The sequence below is a fragment of the Podarcis raffonei genome, chromosome 6 (genome assembly GCF_027172205.1).
Source record: "Podarcis raffonei isolate rPodRaf1 chromosome 6, rPodRaf1.pri, whole genome shotgun sequence".
In the NCBI taxonomy this organism is placed as follows: Eukaryota; Metazoa; Chordata; class Lepidosauria; order Squamata; family Lacertidae; genus Podarcis; species Podarcis raffonei.
Genome location: NC_070607.1, coordinates 41,206,745 through 41,221,188, shown reverse-complemented (window position 1 = coordinate 41,221,188; position 14,444 = coordinate 41,206,745). Strand labels below are relative to the sequence as shown.

General features: G+C 42.3%; 1 protein-coding gene across 9 annotated transcripts in view; it reads right to left on the bottom strand.

Annotated features, from left to right (window-relative positions):
• The window catches only part of DAB1 (DAB adaptor protein 1), a 568,090-nt gene that overhangs the window by 391,755 nt on the left and 161,891 nt on the right, over positions 1-14,444 (bottom strand). For all 9 annotated transcript variants that reach the window (XM_053392306.1, XM_053392300.1, XM_053392292.1 and 6 more), the window contains exon 2: positions 13,249-13,420. The gene's annotated coding sequence lies outside the window, so the exon portion shown is untranslated. The remainder of the gene's footprint in view (positions 1-13,248; positions 13,421-14,444) is intronic.

Sequence of the window (14,444 nt, the reverse complement as noted above, 5' to 3'; positions counted from 1 at the left end):
ACCAGAGCAGCGCACGGAAACGCCGTTTACCTTCCCGCTGGAGTGGTACCTATTTATTTACTTGCACTTCGTTGTAGGTTGGCAGGAGCAGGGACCGAGCAACGGGAGCTCACCCCGGGAATTCGAACCGCCGACCTTCTGATCGGCAAGCCCTAGGCTCTGTGGTTTAATCCATATATAATAATAATAATAATAATAATAATAATAATAATAATAATAATAATAATTTATTATTTGTACCCCGCCCATCTGGCTGGGTTTCCCCAGCCACTCTGGGCGGCTTCCAACAAAGATGAAAAATACACTAAAATGTCACATATTAAAAACTTCCCTGAACAGGATGTCAGATGTCTTCTGAATGTCAGGTAGTTGTTTATCGCTTTGACATCTGATGGGAGGGCGTTCCACAGGGCGGGCGCCACTACCGAGAAGGCCCTCTGCCTGGTTCCCTGTAACTTGGCCTCTTGCAGTGAGGGAACTGCCAGAAGGCCCTCGGAGCTGGACCTCAGTGTCCGGGCAGAACGATGAGGGAGGAGATGCTCCTTCAGATATACTGGATCCACAGCGCCACCTGCCGTGGTGAGTACTGGCACCTATTTTTCTAGGAAAAAAGCACTGCAAACAACACCCACCAGCATCACTTTGTGGTGATATCCATATTGAACTACTGATTCATATTTGCTACGCATACTGACAGTGGGAAATGTCTGGCACATTATTGGAGCAGTAGTTGTAAAAAAATGCATCAAGATTCCAAGATAAAGTATGCAAAGATGTTAGCATATTGGACTCCTCTCATAATCCAGTTTCACTTAGATCTCAAAGTGACAAGATTATATTTGTAAACTAAGCTAAAGGGATATAACAGGAGAGTTAAAATACAGAGAGAGCGAAATGTGTGGCACTGAGGCCTTTAATTGGTCACTCCATGGGGTCCTTCAGAAGGCCCACCAGCTACTTCTAGCAAGCCTATATTCTAATGTTTAGTACTTGAAATGGTGGGATTTAAACATATCTGCATGACTGTGCATACATCTGGAAATGAATAATTTTATGGAATGTTGAATGTATTCTCTGCTCTGATTCTTCAAGACTTCAGGAGCTGTGCAATTTAACCTAATGCAACCCTACCCAAAGGTGATAGGGGGATTACAACAAAATCTGGTGGGATCTCATCTCCCTTGCCTAGGACCCATGGCATAAAAACAGTTAAGAATCTTACCTATCCACCCATTTCATCAACACACATTGGCAGGGGATCTTCTCTTTTAAAGTCATATTCTCCTTTCACCAGCACAGCCAAAGCACAAGTTTTCTCTTTCCTCTCAAAACGCCTTGTCTTGTTATCCCAAGACTTTGTAGACACTTCAGAGCCCTTTCATGAAAGGGGCTGTGAAAAAGCAAAGCATCTGAAGTGTTTGCCATTGTTTCTCAGCTCAGTGAAATCGGTGTGTTCATTAGCACAAGACCCTAGAATTGTGTTCTCTTGCTCTCACCATCTGTGACTGGGGGGCGAAAATTCTTTGGCCCTTTGATGTTCAGCCTGCACACAAAATCATTCTGAACAAATCTTTCATTTTTTATCTTTATCCCTCTCTTCCCAAGATAAAAAAGATTTTCTTTGTCAAACTTTTCCCAGCATAAGCCAATCTTAATGAGGCGCCTGTTTCACAAAACCTGTACAGTCCGTAATTTATTTCAAAAAAAGAAAAACAACTGTTCCATTGTTTTTTAAATCTCTATCCGTACACATTTTGAAGTGGTTTTTGCCATTTCTGCCTCGCTAGTCCCACATCTTTCAGATGCTACAATACAATGCTTGTCAATCCCAACAGTTGTATGGATAAAGTTGACAGTAAACATTCAACTGAGGGAGTGGGGAATCTACAGTGGGGGAAAATACATGTTTTTCTTCCTTCTCTGCCTTTGTGTGTGCCTCTGTCTGTCTGTCTGTCTCTTCTCTCTCTCTCTCTCTCTCTCTCTCTCTCTCTCTCTCTCTCTCTCTCTCTCCCCCTCCCTCCTTCCCTCCCTCCCCTCTCTCTCCCTATGTTTGTGTGTAAAATGAATTACTGATCTGTATAATTTAGGGTTTTCTTGCTTACTTTGTCCTTGAATTGAAGGTCTTGAATTGGAAACCTTTTAGGAACCAAGGGTTGCATTCCCTCACAGGCAACACCATGCAGCCTGTGTGCTTGTGGTGGGCAGGGCTGGTGCCAATGCAGATGGGGTCAAATGCTGTGACTCTTGCATTCCAGACATTTCTATACACATTGCCCTTCACCCAGACAAACAAGGGGCATTATAACAGCTCTAGAATGGAAAGACACTCAAGGAGTCACCCGAGCAGGGCCACTGCTCTGGAAGGATGATGCATGGCTTGGCCAGACAAAGGCAGACATGGCTTGGCCAGACAGGTCTGAGACGCTCTGTGGTCTTGGGTGCTCTGGGAAAGCTGCAATACATATGCCTTTTTTCCTTTCAAAACAAAACCAAGCTGACTGGTGGAAAATGCCCTGGACAGGTGGGCAGAGGCAGATTTAGGGCAGCACAACTGGTTCTGCCACATGGGATGCTGAGCCTGGGGAGTGCTGCAGGGCACTGCGACTATGGCATAGCAAACTGAGCAGAAAGGAAGGTGATAGGTGGGGGGCACTGGGAGGAATGTTAAAGTCAAGTAAAACATTTCTATGAAAAGCTAAGTTAGAGCCGCTTTTAGATTCCCTGTTATATTCAACGGAGCATAGATTTACGAGTCAGATTTTGACCTGAATAATGAATTTAATTAAATCAGAAGAGCCAGAAGAGTTTGGGCTGTTTCCCAAATCTTGTGAATAGTCTACATGCATGTTTAAACCAAAAGATGACCATAGTATGTTAAAACACTGTTTTTTAAAAAAATATTATTAAGTTGCCTTTCCCCCTAAAATTGAAAGAGCTTCACTTCCAATTTAGAAACTTCACCAAGCATAATTGCCTGATCTACACTACTTTCTTATAAGCACTATGACATTTCTCCACCTTGCTTTCATATGCCCCCTTTCCTTATACAATCTTCTTTCATCTCCCACCTTTTCATTTCTGTAAACCCAGTGAAGTTGTGACTCCCAATTTATGATGCCCTAAATCTTGTCTGTTTATGTAGCTTTTTTTTAACCAATAAAGCAAGCAATATTGTTTGTGACTCCCAGTTCGAAACCATATCCTATTCTTCATGAACGTATTTCCTTCTTTAAAAACGACCTCAGTAAAATAGTGTTAACAAAACGCACCATCTATTTATGTTAATGACATTTCCTCTGCATATAGATTCTCTCCGAGTTCCTTCTTGTTCTGTTTTCCTCTGATGGAATCTAATTTTGAAAGTGATTCTCGGTGTCCTTAGTTCTCTTTCTCTAACATTAATGGCTTTTGCTGTCTGTCCTTATCTTTCCCCTGTGAGCTTTACCTGACTGTCTATTCTTGTCTCACTGCCTTCCCTATCTGTTTCTTAACCCCAGGCCTTTGAACAGTTTCTGCTTAAAACCACATTGGCTGCTTTTTTTTCTGCCTTGAACGCTTCCTTGCATTGTACCTCACTAAATTCCTTATTGCCCCCAAATAGGACTTCCTAAACACTAGTATTGCTACATTCTGTGATCCCGTCCCCCGCTATGCTGCATTCATGGAGCTTTTATCTCTGGTTTTCATTTCCCTCTTTTCTTCGTGGTTGAGCAAGCCACGTCCTGTACAATTTCCCCAGTTGTATCTACAAAGGCACTGAACTTGATACAGATACGGTACATTCTGCTGTAGTTATCAATCCATTATCCAGTAAGTGGCTCTTCTATTGCTCGCTTCAGGATTCTATCTCAACACTCCACTGAGCCTTCACCTCCCTCCCCCCCCCCATCAACCCACATACCCCATCCCTACTTAGACTAACAAATTAGTTAAAAGGTACAATACATTCAAGAAGCATTCTTTATACAAGACTGGGCAAGCCTAGAGCCCAGTGCCTACCAGTTAAATGAACTCAGGGTGGGCTCATACAAACCCAAAGGAGCAGAAGACAAATATGTCAAAACTGAGCCTAAGAAGTGAAGCTTGGCAACAGTAGCATTTATATGAGATAGCAATAAAGCATATGATTCATGTACTGGCAGGTCTCTTGGCTACTGTCCCCAATAATGATAAACGTGACAGTTAAAAGCGTGTTTTAACCCATCATTCCCCAATTGCCATTTCCAAAAGGGAACTGCCAACATTTTTTGTTTTCTTTTAAAGCTTTTTGTAGGATTCAGGTCTGCGTAACACGTTCCTTTGAATTGACAGAACTGCACTTCCAGGAGAAATTCACATCCTGAAGATGCATGCTGAACTCAGGGACAGAACCAAAAGCAGCTATAGGGATTGAGAATGCTTGCAGCATATCTGCCCTCTTCATTCTACCTACCTAGGCACTATCACTATGATCAAGCTCCCCTGTTAAGGACACAACTATACTGACCTTCTTGGTAAGGTGAAGATCTGTAGAGGGGTCCTTCTTGGTAGTTCTGCCAACCTCAAAAGTGTGATGAATGGCAGCCCAGGAGAGAGCTTTCTCTGTGGCAGCTCCCTAAATTGTGGGATTTCCTCTGCATCAATGTGCACCTAACATCTTCATCATACAGCTTTCACTGAAGACCTGCTTCTAAACCTGGTCATGGACAGTTAAGCTGTTTTGTTTTGAAGGACCCACCCCTTTTGCAAAATTTATACTGTTCTACTCCATTTGGAACCATTTTATTTGTGCTATAATTGGAATGGTATTATTTGCTTTTATAGGATCATTGTAATCTGCCCAGGGACCTTCCAGTGAAGGCCTGGCCAGAAATGTTATAAATAAAGCAAAATAAATGGGAATACCAGCATGTTAAACCCTGCACACCAATCAGGAGCTCTGCTGAGCTGATTGGTTGGTGTTGATTGGTGCTTACCCTGATGAGCGGTAATAGCTTCATCACCCTGAAGTTACTGCGTCCTTCCCTCCCACTTGCTTCTGATTCAGTGCTACCAACTCTGCTAGAAATGGCATCTGAAGGTGTGTGTCATTCTGCAAAATTTCACACTGAATGTGCAAATGTTGGGAGAGGGGTAAGTATACATGGGGACATTGGAGTGGATCTGTACACATACAGACTCTCCCGCACCATGCTCCCTTTATAGCTTGAATCCTCAAGCATTATTTTGAATAGGGCCTACATTACTTAAATAATAATAATCAAGCATTTGTTCCTGTTATTTCTAGGATTATTTCAGTGCATGCACTACCTTCTGTTTGAACAAAGCCTGATTTTCCAGTCCCAGTTCTGTGACTCCCATAGATACCCTCGTTTTGTCAAAGGCAGTTGGGGAACATCCCTTTGATAATGGCTTCACTCTCTGTTTTAGGTTCATATGATGTGACAACATAACCTTAACCCTTCCCTTTCTCTGTATATAATAAATATGTAAGATCATCACTGCACAGCTCCTGTTGGAAGATTTGTAATGCTGCATCACAATCCAGGATTCGCATGAAGTCAGAGTGGGATAGGGAAGCAAAAGTAAAGGAAGGTTCCACACCAGCAGTGCCCATAGCATGGGAGTGAGAAGGGAGGAAGACTAAGAGGGGGAAATTGTGGTTTTAAACAATGGGACAAGTTTGAATACAACAAGAAGGAAGGGTGCTGAAAGAGGGGGAAGCGGCTGTTTTAAACAATGGCAGATGTTTGAGTAGAGTGAGCAGGGAGTAACACCGGAGAGGGGAAGTAGCAGTTTTCAGCTTATGAGGGGCATTCATTAAAGATTTGCCCTGGTGTACTTCCCGTGGACTGAGACAAATGAAACTGGGCACAGTTATTAGTCCTTCTCTACATAGCTACCAGCAAGAGCAGTTGTGGAGACCTCATCTGTAGCAGTCAGCTGGTTGTGTCAGAAGCCATGACTGGACCTCAGAAATCAGCATTTCATCGTCTGGAAAAAACTTGCCCTTCAAAAATAACTTCATGGTTGGAAAGAGGTGGAAGTCCAATGGTGTGAGGTCAGGAGAATAAGGGGGGTGGGGAAGGATTTCATAGCCACAAGATTGTGCTTCCGTCTGAGCAACATGCGAGTTGTGAACCAGGGCGTTATCCTGCAGGAGGCAGACACCTTTGGTTGGCATACCACGACTCTCAATTTTAATGGCCTTCCACAATTTCTGCAGCAGTGAAGCATAGTATGTCCCAGGAATTGTGGTACCCTTTGCCAGGAAATCCATCATCACTACTCCGCCCTGGTCCCAAAAGATCGTGAGCATGACCTTGCCCACTGACAGTTGGACACGTGCCTACTTTGGAGGTGGTGTGACAGAGTACTTCCATTGTTTGGACTGGGATTTAGTCTCTGAGTCATAATGATGGACCCATGTTTTGTCCTGAGTAATTAGTCTGGCGAAGAAGTCATCATGGTTTTTGTGACACATGGCCAAAAGAGCCCATGAGCATGTGACTCATTCCTGTTTCTGGAAAGGCATCAGCAGCCAGGGAACCCACGGTGCAGACACTTTTCCCATGTGCAAATGGTCATGGGTGGTTTTTTTTCTAGAGAGCCCATACTGATCTTGACATCTGCAGCTAGTTGGTGAACAGTTATGTGCCGATCCTCCAAAATAGCGGCCTCCACTTGCCGGGTGGTGTCTTCATCAATGGCGGACTGTGGTCACCCAGGAATGGGAGCTATTCCACTGAAGTCCGACCACACTTGAACTGACAATGCCAGTGCTTGACTACGTCATACTATGGGGCATCCTCCCCATAAGCCCCTTTTATCTCATCGAACGTCTCCCGTGGTGTGTGCCCTTAACAAGTACAGGAACCTAATAACCGCTCTGCATTCAACTGGTTCCATTATCAGAGGTTACTCCACATTAGCACCCATAACAGAGAAACTGCTAGGAGTTCAGAGCTACAAATTACCATGCTACCTATGGAGAGATGTATCATTATACATGTGCAATTTTATCCTCCTATGATAACCGGAAGTGGGTCAGGGGAAATCTTTAATGAACGACCCTCGTAGCAGTTGCAATGTGTGGGAGGAGGAAGATGCAGGAGGTTACCACTGGTTTATGGACATGTGGGGTTGCACAAAAGGAGTGGCAGGGGAGACATGGACATGTGGGTGAAGTGAAAATGGGCACAAAGCAGAACTACAAAATAGAAAAGAGTTGTGGCTTCAGAAATGGTGTTGGGAAGGTGGGAAGTGACCTAAGTAGCTGCATGGAGTGAGAGGGGAAAGCTCTAGTGCAGACTTTTGCAACCTTGGGTCCTCAGATGTTGTTGGACTACAACTCCCATCATCCACTTGTCCTGCTAGCTAGGGATGATGGGGGTTCTAGTCCAACAATATCTGGGGCTCTATGGTTGAGAAAGGCTGCTCTAGGGGATTAAAGGCTGCTCTGGGGTGGGGTAGCAGGGAAGGATGAGCAGAATGGCCATGAGTGCAGTCCCTAGACTTACACAGTTATATTAATATAGCCTGTACTTTATTATGGTCACTAGAGCATATGATAGGAGCCTTTTAGTTAACTTGACCTGCATTGCATACGTCACAAAAAAATCCAGTACAGAAAGTTTAACTATTATAGATTTATTTCCTAAAGATGGCAGGAGTCCTGACCGGTACTGGTCTACCCTCCAGCAATTACTGACACTAATTATCATTGACAGAGCAAGAGATTGTAACAAATAATCAATTGGCATTCCCTCTATCAAGCTCTCAGCTTAGTGGGAGTCATTTCTTATCAGAGGATTCGCCTTCCAGACCAGTCACGGACAATTATTTTACATTAAACACTCTTAACAACTGTGGTCCATGTTGGCTGAAAGAAGGACTACTATTATGTCAGCTGGCCCCAGGTCCCCAGTTTGTAATGAATCTGAATGGCCACTTTACAGAAAGCATTTGTCTTACATCCCTTGCTCCAATACTTATATGCTGAACTGTGCAAAAATAAATTAAAACACAATCTTTCATTTCATATCAGCATGGAGTGTGTGTGTGTAAATCTCTCAAAAGATTTATATTCCGCCCTTACAATGCATTGTCTCTGCTCAGAGTGGCTTAACAACAATTAAAATAAAAACCCCATAACAAGTCATTGTAAACTAGTTAGCAGTATGCTGCCTACAAGGTAAGCAGCTCTTCCAGCCATCGCATCCACCGGTATATACATTATGAATATTCCAGGCATAATATCATTCCTAATAGTAAACTCTCGCATTGAGTGCCAACAGGATTGCAGCCAAAATAGGGTTGTTGAGAAACATGCTCAGGGAAACCCGAAGGTTTGCAGAAATATAAACACATTTAAACAAAACAAAATAAAACACCCTGAAGAGAACTGGGCAAGTTGAGTAGCCATGGATTGTAGTAGCATTTGGAAAATGGAACACAGGCGGTGTTCCCATGAAAAGGATCACTGCTGCCAAGACATCTCTCCCCAATATTCCACATTGTTTCATGCTGCTATAGCATATATTCATTTATCCTTCAGTGGCCAGCCCTCCACTGACTGAAGAGCAAAGACTGCTTTTTCTTGTTCTATGGGCTGCATACACACAGCATTTTATTCTAGAATCAACAGAGACCAATTCCTTGTGTTTTTCTCTCTATACATAGTCCAAAGACATTCTTGGTGTTTTGCGTATTTTTTGCCCCCTTAAAAGTATTTCTTGATAAACTGGTTTCATTCCAAAAAGGAAAGCTCATTGCACAATATGTCCAAAGTTGTACCATAGTTTCAGTTATGGGGGTGTAGCCACACCTGCACCCAATGACATTATGGGGGGAACGTATACCGAGATTGCATTCATCACTTCCTTCTTCACTCACCTGGGGCATCACCAGGAAAGAAAAGGCATGGATAACCCAATCAGGCCAAGGGCTTTCAAATGTGTATCAAGTAACCACAACCACCCTTGAGGACAGCAGTGTCTAAAATCGATCTAGATTGAAAGCAGCATGTTGAGGACAAGCACGAACAATTGCAGATGGGAGCTGGGGAGCCTACATTTTTATGCTACAAATGGATTAGTGTGTATACAGCTTCAATTAAAGATATATTAGACAGAACATCATTGCCTGACAATGTGTTATCAATGGCTCAAAATACACCACGGCAGCTGTCATGTGTGAAATGGCAGGCTGCACACTGCACGGTGCCTTAGAACATGAATTGACCAAAGACAGTATGTGTCTGTTTCTAGTCCACACAAAGATAGAACTTCCAGAGACCCAACAGGGTGGGAAGCTCAATCCAGGCTACTTTAGGAACTTACACTAATGAGGCAGAGACAGTGATAAATCTATCAGATTGGTTGGGGGAAAGTTCAGATGGTTAAGTAGGAAGAGTTGAAGCTTGTACCTCGGGTTAAGTACTTAATTCATTCTGGAGGTCTGTTCTTAACCTGAAACTGTTCTTAACCTGAAGCACCGCTTTAGCTAATGGGGCCTCCTGCTGCTGCCGCGCCGCCAGAGCACGATTTCTGTTCTCATCCTGAAGCAAAGTTCTTAACCTGAGGTACTATTTTTGGGTTAGCGGAGTCTGTAACCTGAAGCGTCTGCAACCTGAGGTACCACTGTACAAATGTACAGTACATCCTAATTTGATTAATCCTGTCCAACAGAAGACCGGGTTCATTCTTTGGTGAATATATTGGAGTAGAGAACGCTAGAACGGAAGAGCAGTCACACACACAAAATGCCTCATAGGGTCATATGTTTCCCAGTGGTGTAGTTGCTACTGAGAAGCCAAATCATGATGATACCCAGCTGCATATTTAGCTGTTTTGTACAATGAGCTGCCCAAGTGCTTCAGGCAGACAGTAACCACCACACCAGGAGAAGCCTTCATTAAGTAAGTTAAAAAATAGACTATCTTTATCTTAACTAAAGCTCTGCAACTGTGAAGCTATAGTAGAGGGTCTGGTTAGTGATTATTCAGCTGTCGGTTGTTGCAGCTATACTGGGGAGCTTCATTCAATACCAATGGTCCCTTTGAGCTTTTTGGCTTTATCCTTTTCTGCCCCTGATAGTCCCCAGGATATTTTAAAAAGAATAGGAAGTAGAATCAACCATTTGTCCTTTCATTTAGGGGTGTAGCAACTCAGCCTCTAGTCCTCCTGAGACTCAAAAGGGCAGAACACAGGTAAGTCTCAGCAAACAACACATCACACAAATCCTCTCTTTCGTTTCCTCCTGCCGCTTGCAGAAAACTCATCCCTTTTGGTATACCATATCACTGCCTCTCTGCAACTGGACTAGCAGTTTGCAGCCACTCAAACCATTTCAGGTTCCCTAAAAGCCTCTATAAGATTCATGGAAAGTTGCTTTTTATTAGGTCAGGTTATTTGTCCATATAGCCCAGATTTGCCAACTCTGACTGGCAGCTGTGCTTCGAAGTCTCAAGGAGAGATGCTTCTCATCGCTTACTGCTTTGATCCCTTTAGGTGCAGATGTCAGGCACCGAACCTGGGACACTCTGCACGCAAAGCATGGCTCTGTCAGTGTGCTGCAGTCCCTACCCAGGCAAAGGGAAAATGAGTGTAACTTCTTATGCCATAAAGCTGCATGCAGGTCATTTGCTGAATTCCTCCCTGGCATGTTGTGCTTTAAAAGCATGTGAACATGCATCTATGCCAGGACAGCGAAGCTTCTCTGAGTAGCAGGAAACTTGAGATTAACTATGCATCCTGCGCAATGACATCACGATGAAAGGCTGAGAAGTTAGAAGACAAGAGCTGCAGTTTTGTTACAACTGCAGAGGCTACAGGTATAAAAGCCCAAAGCAGTAGAGGCTCGCAGATGGCCTGGTACTGCAGCAGGAACTTTTTCAAGCTGTTAGAAAAAAACAAGTAAAGACTTTGGCTTGACAGATGTGCCATAAGCAGTTTCTATGTTCCCTGAAGGACTTCAACAAAGCAAGAATCCCAAGTCCTTTCCAGGTAATGCAGTGTACTTGTAAGGAGGCCCAGTCTTCTTAGGCAACCAAGTTCTCACAAACGGAAGACTTTTCTGGTCTATTTCACCAGCTTTATACTGAATGCTACAGCTGAGTTATCTATTTTCAGCACCTCCTGGCTATCTCCTAGAAAAAAAGATGGATCACAGCCAGCCTAATGGACACAGGATAATTATATAACATGGGGCGGGGAGAATCTGAATAAATTTAGAAGATCTTCCAGGAGACAAAATAAGGAACATTATATATATATTTCCTCTAATTGTGTGACCCTCGTACATGCCTGAATATAGCATATTCTGAAAACAGGCAAGATAAAAAAAAGTATTGAAGTCAGTGGGTTAACAGCCGAGATAAAAGTCATGAAGAGCAATTGTCATTTCCTCTTGCAGTTATGTCTCAGCTAATAAATTCTACAGCGTTATTTAAAATATTGCAGAAACACACACACACACACTCTCACACATGTGCAGCTTTACTATCTTGATTATCTAGATTTTTCACCAGCACACATACACACACCCCATTAGCCCATGCCCATTATCTCAAACACAAATGTTAATTAAAACTCTATTTTGACCGTATGACTGGTTTGCATGATGTCCTGAATGTCTAAGATTAAATGGCATGAATTAGCTACAATCAGTCCTCAGGGTGCCAGCTCAGGCCACTGTAGTGATTTATGCTAAAGCAACAGGAATCCAGATAGACTGGTGGAAAAATAAGGTGGGGTAGACATTAAAAAACCCCAAATGAATCACATAAATAGATGAGCAGCATGAGACTTTAATCAGTGTGTTTAGTCTCTTCATCTCTTCCTTCTTAATCCCCCAGTCTCCTGGCTTTTAACTATGATACCAAACCCTTCAGAAAATTAACTTTGATTTCTATACTTGAATTCATATGGGGAACCAGCAGTTCAGAGATAACACACCTGACCACTTACTCAGCTACTCCAAGATGTGCACTTTATTCAGAAACCAAGTATAACTATAGTTTATGAGTGCTGCACATTTAATGCTAAAATATCAGGAGTTGTTCAAAGGTCAAGACAGAGATCTTGCATGCAGGTCAAAAAGCATCTCCTGCATTTTAATTGCAGACCTGTCAATCATTCTCATGCACTATGGTGTAGCCTTAGGGTCATTTTTTCTGTGGATAGTAGCATAAGAAATACCAACAAACTCCATTGAGGGTTGAACTTTGTTCTACATGCCATTGAACACATGCCCTCCTTTTCAGTTGCCCAAACAGCATTTTAAACACATCTGCTGCTAGGCTTAAAGCCCAAGTGAAACTAGCTTTACAAAAACAAAAAACCCTCTTTTTATCCAACTGCACTAATCTCCTTATTAACTGTGTGACAAAGCAGGTTAGACTGAAAGCTAAGGCTACCCCTGGGCTTATATGCAAAATAAAGTCAATAATGATTGCAAATGCCCTGGTCATTTTCAAATATCAAATAGCTTTTAACAAGAAAGCAATAAGAAAGTGGCATACTTTAAAATCATCACTTTAAAAGTCCAGAAAAGTTACAGGTGTTAACTTAGTAACTATTACTTTACAAGTATGAACACTTTGTAAGTTACATATATTCATTTTTGAGCAAAAGCTCAGATAAGATTATAGGGTCCAAAACTATATACTTCATATGACAAACAGTCCACATTTTTTTCCTGTGCATATTCATCTAGATTCTCAACATTTATTTGGTATAATCCACATAGGAAGAAGCAGGCATGTCATGAACTGTGCAATGCATATTCTTACTGCAAATGACTGGTACTGTATATGTGAATAATTCACATTTTTTTATTATGTGAGTAGCACTAAGCAGTGTGATAATTTCATTTCTCTTTTAGCTAAAAATAGTTCAGTAAATGACAAAATGCTTACACACAGGCAGCTGAAGCAAACTGATAGTAACCCTTTGCTTTCTTCATATGTCTGTCACAGATGCATGTCATAGCAGCAACAATAAAATTATCTGAGCAAAGGATTTTCATTCCTTTCACCACTCCCAAGACAGCATCAGATTTGGGAGACAATGAATGCAAGTAGATAGGAAAAAATGCACACAAAGTAGAAGGTTAGATTTTCTTTTCCATAGACATTGTTGCACTCAACAAAAATGGCAACTTTCACTGTGAAATTCAGTGTAACACTAAAATAACAGAATGTGGAAACAAAGCAGCAATATTATATATATATAAAATCACAATACCTCATGTTACATAATTGCCTACCTGCTGCAATTCCGTGTGATGCTGGCTACCACAGTTGATGTTACCAAACATTCAGAGCTCTTCCAAATTCTAGAAGTATAGCCCAAAGTCAACCGAAAGAACATCAGTTATGAAGCAATGACCAAAATCCTATGATGTCTGCAACCAGAGTGTCTTCACACATATGGATATTCTGCAAAGAAAAGGGAAGTGGGCAGTGGAGGGGAGAAAGTGAAGAAAAAGGTCATGTTCACATATTTTGTCTGGAACCAAAAAGAGCAGGTTTTAACTTAGTAGACAAATAGCTCTATTCTGACATTTGATCTGTGTAGAACGCACATATGAGTTTTGCCTTGCAATGGCAGGCTCCATCTCATGCACATCTTATATGCATGGGGCTCTCTCTCAATATTGTCAGGAACTTTTGAAGATCAGGCTGGGTGGTTATGTGGAGAGTGAGGTAGGTGTGTTTGTGTATTCAAATGAGTGTGCATAGGCTAAGGCACAGCCTGGCACTGTGATGGTGATTCACCCTCATGAATACTCATTCTATAGAGCAAAGCTGTCTATGCTAAGGCAGCCATGCCCCCCAGATGTTTTATTGTCAGGGAAGATGAGATTTATCATCCAAAACATCTGGAGGGCCACAGGTGGGGAAGGCTGGTCTGGAGCACCCATGAAAGACCTTGTTCCTAGACCAGATATTGGGAACTTGTGCTACTCCCAATGTCATTGGACTATAGCTTCCATAATCCCTGACCAGTGACCATACCAGCTGAGCTTGATTCTAACAACACCTGGAAGGCACAGTTTCCCCACCCCTGACCTTCATTTGCACACTGTCCCTGGGTTCATTAGGAATGTACAGTCTGACTTTATGAATGAAACATTTCCAATTCCAGCACTAGGAATGCTTAAGAAATTGCTTTTCATATGGCCCAATGAGTGCTATTTCAATTGCCACCCACCAGACAAATGGTTGTTGGTAACAAATAAATCACCCCAGGGCAGAAGGAAATAGATACCAATTGAGCTAACAGGCATAAGTTGAATAATGAAGTATTAACAATTCATATTCATATTTAATATGGCTTCATTCTTGGGCACAGGCTCTTATCATGCTCAAGCACTAGTTAATAACTCAGTAAATTAAATTCTGGGCTACTTCAGGCCTGGAGTGTGTGTATTCAAATAACTGCTTTTAAAACAACAACACG